Below are 6,483 nucleotides of genomic sequence, written 5' to 3' on the forward strand. Positions count from 1 at the left end.
CATCATTATTCATGTTGGGGCTAATGATGTTGCAAAATTGCGGTCGATTGATTTATTCCAGCAGATTAAGCAAGATTTGGCGCGTATGTTAACGTTTTGGCCAGGGGTGCAATTAGTTTGGTCCGAGATAATATGCAGGTTGGTTTGGAGGGGTGCGCGTATCCCGGGGAGAGTTAACAAGACGCGGAAGAGGTTAAACAGGAAGGTGGGGAATTTCTTGGTTCAATGTGGGGGTTGGGTCATTCGTCATCCGCAGTTCAGTTTTAAATTGGGTGGCTGGTTTAGGGAGGATGGGGTACAGTTGTCAGATGGAAACAAAAGAAAACAGCGCACAACGCCAAATAGTGAAGCAAATTCAACAATATATTATAGAATTAAAAAGGGGGTAATATATCTGCGTACATGAAAAAAGTTGGTAAAAGGCATGTAGTGTGTATCACACTGTTTACCACTCGGCAGCTGTTAGCTGTAGATTCAGGTGCTTGCTTCCCTCTGCTGCTGCAGCTCAGTTGATTATGGTGCAGGACGTCAGTCTTTTCACTCCCAAGGGGATTTCCCTTCATGCAGCCAGGTTCAGCAGCTGGTACTGGGGCTCGGTGAAATCGCTCCTGCTTCCTGGCCGATATGAAGCTGCTCCTGTACCTCGGCAGGTGTATCCTCTGCACAGAGGTTAAAACGCAGCTTGCTGGGGTGCCCTCAGCGTGCCACGATGCAGCAGTGGTGGATTCAATAGGGAAGTTTGAACAGTCTTACAAAGTCTCTCACAAGTGTCCAAAACAGCACACAGGATGAAATAAAAACAGGACAGGCCAATACATAGACAAAGGCCAATGTAAGCAGATATAAGGCAATAGAATGTTACATCCAACTAGTTTCGTAGAATTAACTACTTCTTCAGGGAAACAGTTGTCAGATGTTGGGGTGGACATGTTTAATAATGATTTACAGGAAGGACTGGAAGAGGTCATAGGGGTATGGCGGTACGGGTCTGATTTAAGGGGGTTAAACAGGCCCGTTGGTGGCGGCAGTTGGGGGGGGTGTAGGTGCTTGTCCCGCCAGAAGTGGCTCGGGGCTGGTAACCGGGGGGTTTGAAGCGAGGGGGTAGGTCACCGGGACGTACTTCCGGGTGCCCCCTTTGCGTTGCCCAGCTCTGAGCATTCTGGCACGGACAGGTGGTACGCTATCCCCATTTGTGTTTAATAAATAAGCCACGGCCTTTTACCTCCATAAATGTGTCCTCTCGTTATTTGTATGTTTTATGTAGAGGGGTAATAGGAGAGGGGGGGGGGGGAAGCTCGCGCCTCCTTGGTCATGATGCTGTTGATGTCATCACGTAATGTGTGTGATGACACGTCGCCATACCAGCCCCTCCGCTGCGTTTCCTGATGCTGTACTGCATTTGCAAACCAAAATAACCACTTCCTTAGCATTGGGAGACTGAGTAACGTACTGTAGGTGAACACTCGCTAATACGTCCCAAAGCTATTCAAGCATAATTCAGGCAGTGAGGCCTCTCCCCACGGCAGAGTCAAGATCCCCACGGTGCCTCGCCACGACGCGTCACCACAGCAACCAGGATCTTCTATAGCAATTCTCAATAACAACTTGTCTTTGCTGATCACCAGGTTCTTTTTAGTTGATTACACACCAAAGACAGGAGCCCCTTGTCAGGTGACTTTATAGGAATATTGCAGAGGGACCAGGTATTGATCAAGCTTCAGGACATACAGAAAAGGGGAAAAGAGAAGAAAAAAGTGTATAAGAAACCTGGGGTTGAGATGGTTGAAACAGGGGTACAGTTAGAAGAACTATATATACAAATGACTACAAAACAAAATGAGCTAATATGTACAGTGAATAAAAATTGTTTCTAAATATAACAATTATATAAAAGGACTTATAAACTCAGAATGAACAGAAAAGCAGTGTAATAACACTTTTAAAGAAACATGGCAAAGCCCAGATAGTCATTAAAGCTGCAGTTCAGTCTTTTTTTAAAAAAATTTTTTTTTTTAATTCAATAGTTTCATGTGGGCAATCTCTAATTACCTAAAGAACTATATAGCTGTCAGTCAATTCGTTCTCCATGTATTGATCGGCGAAATTTGGCGACTTATTTAGATATGGGGAATGTATTTCATCTGCTTCTGTCAGTCAGTGGAAGATCATGAATATTCATGAGGCTCCCAGTGACGCGTGCTCGCTCCCGATCCCATCACGTGGTGCAGTAGGAGAAGCAGGAGGCAACGAGTGTCTTGATCTCACTGAGGTAAGGTTTTTCCCTTCTGTATATCCCTCCTTGTATTGTATGTCTTTATATAAATATTTGGGGGTGAGTGGCACCGGCAAGGGGGGCAACTTTAGAGGTGTTTGGAGGGGGGGGCTCGGGTGAGTGGCGCCGGCAAGGGGGACAACTTTGGAGGTGTTTGGAGGGGGGGGCTCGGGTGAGTGGTGCCGGCAAGGGGGACAACTTTGGAGGTGTTTGGAGTGGGAGGGGGGAGGGGTGAGTGGCGTCGGCAAGGGGGACAACTTTGAAGGTGTTTGGAGGGAGGGGGGGGAGGCTCGGGGTGAGTGGCGCCGGCAAGGGGGGCTATTTTGGAGGTGTTTGGAGGGGAGGGAGCGGCTCGTGTGAGTGGCGCCGGCAAGGGGGGCAACATTAGAGGTGTTTGGAGGGGGGGGGGGGTTGGGTGAGTGGCGCCGGCAAGGGGGGCAACTTTGGAGGTGTTTGGAGGGGGGGGGCACGGTGAGTGGCGCCGGCAAGGGGGGCTATTTTGGAGGTGTTTGGAGGGGGGGGGCTCGGGTGAGTGGTGCCGGCAAGGGGGACTAACACAATGGTGTGTTTGGGGGTGGGAGCGGGACAGCGGAGGTCACACAAACACCCCTCACCCCAGTCCCCCCAGTCACCCCCCCAGTCACCCCCCCACCCACCCCACCCCCCCAGTTACCCCCCCAGTTACCCTACCCCCCAGTTACCCCACCCCCCAGTTACCCCACCCACCCCAGTTACCCCACCCACCCAGTCACTCCCACCCCCCACCCACCCAGTCACAAAAGTCACAACCCACCCAGTCACAACCCAAAGTCACAAAACCCAATCACTCCCAAGTAACTCCCACCAAACCCGTCACTCCCACCCCGTCACTCCCACCCCGTCACTCCCACCCCGTCACATCCACCTACACTCAGTGTCACACCTTTTCCCTCTCTGTGTGTCCCCCTCCCTCACTTTGTCCCCTCCCCTCTCTGTGTCCCCCCCTCTCTGTGTCCCCCCTCTCCCTCTAATTTACATCTCATTTTTTTTTCTAAATTAGTGAATTATACACACACACACACACACACACACACACACACACACACACACACACACACACACACACACACACACACACACACACACACACACACACACACACACACACACACACACACACACACAACAACAACTGATTGTAGTGAAGTATAAAAGTAATACAATAAATAAACCGTTCTCATAAATGTTTTTTGTTATTGTTCTTACTAGGAATTGATTCAATTTCTTTTTTTTTATACAAGACGGGAAAGGGGGCAAGTAGATTTTTGTGTGATTTGTACAAAATAAAAAATAATAATATATATATTATATAGCTGATATACCCGGCGTATATATTGTGTGTGTATGTATATATGTGTGTATGTGTATGTATATATATATGTGTGTGTGTATATATATATATATATATATATATATGTGTGTGTGTGTATATATATTGTGACAGAAACCAGGGGTTGGTAATAAACTCCATATACAGGGCTCCCAGGATACTGAACAGTTTCTGTCCTGTCTAAGCTGAACAGGGCAGCCTCGTGGTACAGGCACTCCATTCCACAGTTTGTCTGCTGCCTGTTTTCTGTCACCTGTCATGCTGATTAGAGTTCAGGTATATAAGACCTGTTTCCTGTTTCCTCTGGGCCCCGCCCAAGAGCCTGGAAGGCTGCTGAACTGCAGAGGGGTGAGAAAGCCTCTTTCCCAAATCGCTTCATTCATTCTGTTAGTTTGTCTAAAGACTGCAAAGGTACTTATTTTGTTGGTGGAAGTGGACAAGCCACTTCCAACTCTGAGTCAGGGACATCTAAGTTTAAGTTATCGCTCAGACGAGCAGCTTTTTGTTTGGCTTTGTTTTCTGTTTAAACTGTGGCAGTCTCAGTGCCTGGGACTGAATAAACCAGGCATAGCCTGTTTAAAGGAACAGTACGTGACGTCTCATCATTTAACCTACCCTAAAAGACCGTGTTCTAACAGTCCCGGACAGACGGCGGAGCCCCGGAGTAAGCCGTTTGTCACATATGGTGGAGAATGCGGGCAGAACACTGAAAGGTCTGGGGGTTAAAGAACTTTAAAAAAAAAAAAAAAAAAAAAAAAAAAGAAGGTTTTTTTTTCTCTCTCTCCAAACAAGATGGAAGACGTGGTGAGTGCGCTGGTACGCAATGTCGCTGTCCAGAAAGACGCGAATGAAGCCCAGCAACAGGCGAGTGAAACCCAGCGACAGCTGTTAATAGCCCAGCAAGAGACTAATGCAAACCAGCAAGAGACAAACCGCCTGCTGAGAGAGGAGCAAAAGCGGTTCGCTCAGGGCTTACAGCAGGAACTCGAGATCCTGAGGGGGACTATCAGTAACCTTCCACTGGCAGAGGCAGCCCCAGTTCCGAAAATGACCAGGGCAAGCCACTACCTTCAGAAGATGGGACCCTCGGATGATGTGGAAGCCTATCTTCTCACGTTTGAACGCACGGCACAGAGAGAGGGATGGCCAGAAGCTGAGTGGGCTGGTCTAATCGCACCCTTCCTAAGCGGCGAACCCCAGAAGGCTTACTTTGATCTAGAGCCAGCCGAAGCTAACGTCTATGCAAAATTGAAGTTCGAGATCCTCGCCCGCCTCGGCGTAACCACGGCTGTTCGTGCCCAAAGGTTTCACGCATGGTCCTTCACGATGGATAAAGCCACCCGAAGCCAGATGTATGACCTCATCCACCTCGCCCGGAAGTGGCTACAACCCGAGATCAACTCAGCAAGCCACATCGTGGAACGGTTGGTCATGGACCAGTTCTTGAGGAAACTTCCCTCTGCCTTACGCCGTTGGGTCAGTCGGAGTGACCCCCACAATGCGGATGAGCTTGTGGCCCTTGTAGAAAGGTACAGTGCAGCAGAAGAGCACCCGCAACCCACAGTCGTGGAGCAACCCCACTATCCGAGGTTCCAGGACTCTTCCAGAGACGGTAAAAGGGTACCGGGGTTAAGGGGCGCTGAAGAGCGGCGACCACCTTCACGCCGCTCCAGCAACAGTGGTTCGCACACTAAGGGCAATAGCCAACATGGGGAGCCGGGAAAAGGCTCTAAGTGGGACACAGACTATGTACCTAAATGTGTAAATTGTCATGAGAGGGGCCACACAGCAAAAATCTGCCCACTAAATGAGGAGCCCATGCAATGCAACAGCGTGGAACCTTATTCGCTGTTGTCCCAATGTATGGGCCCTAGCCCAGAGGACCCCTTGAATAACCATCTGTGGGCATTTGTAAAGGTTAATGGTAAGAGGGTTCGGGCACTTCTTGACTCTGGGAGTATGGTCACACTAGTGTCCGAATACCTATTGCCCATTAAGAAGAAACAGGTAAACAGTTCACAAAGAGTGGCAATTTGTTGTATACATGGGGATAATCATGAATATTCCACTGTTGATGTTTTTTTTGAAACATAATTTGGTTCTTTAGATTTCAAGGTGGGTGTTGTACCCAAACTGGCACATGATGTGTTAATAGGGACCGACTTTCCCCATTTTCTAAAAATGTGGTCCCCAGCTCAGAATAGCGCCCAGAGTTCAATAGCAGACCATAACGAAGTGTTAGAAGAAACAAATCCTTTCCCTTTTTCAGAAATGGAGGTTGACGAGGGCCCAAATAAGAAGGGGGAAAAGGAGGAGTGCTGTGAAATTCCCTTCCCCATCACTACTTTGGTAGGGAATACCCCAAATCAAGATGTTGATCAGGCACTTACCACCCCAGTACAGGATAAGACCCTCGCTGACCTAGAGGTCAGTCCTGGGAGTTTTAAGAAGGCCCAGTGGGAGGACCCCACATTAGCGGTAGCAAGGGGAAATATACGGGACCAGAATAGTACTCATGGCCAACCAGATAGGTCACTTGCTTACCCCTACTTCGAGGTAGAGAACGACCTAGTATATCGGGTTGATAAAAGAAAATCAGTTACAACTAAACAATTGTTGGTACCACGGACATTCCGTAACGTAGTATTACACCTCGCACATAGTCATCCATTGGGGGGACACCTAGGGGTGGAAAAGACAAAAGAAAAGGTTCTCCGAAGCTTTTATTGGCCTGGGGTTCTGGCAGAAATTACAAACTATTGTTCCTCATGCCCAGAATGTCAGATCACCGCCCCGTTCAAAGCATACCGCAGCCCATTGGTACCCCTTCCCATAATAGAGG

General features: G+C 48.6%; 1 long non-coding RNA gene across 2 annotated transcripts in view; it reads right to left on the bottom strand.

The window, feature by feature from the left end:
- Positions 1 to 363: 363 nt before the first annotated feature.
- The window catches only part of LOC142495553 (uncharacterized), a 39,444-nt gene continuing 33,324 nt past the window's right edge, over positions 364 to 6,483 (bottom strand). For both annotated transcript variants that reach the window (XR_012801759.1, XR_012801760.1), the window contains exon 3: positions 364 to 1,715. This is a non-coding gene — a long non-coding RNA (uncharacterized LOC142495553). The remainder of the gene's footprint in view (positions 1,716 to 6,483) is intronic.

This window comes from Ascaphus truei, chromosome 5 (genome assembly GCF_040206685.1).
Source record: "Ascaphus truei isolate aAscTru1 chromosome 5, aAscTru1.hap1, whole genome shotgun sequence".
NCBI classification, from domain to species: Eukaryota; Metazoa; Chordata; class Amphibia; order Anura; family Ascaphidae; genus Ascaphus; species Ascaphus truei.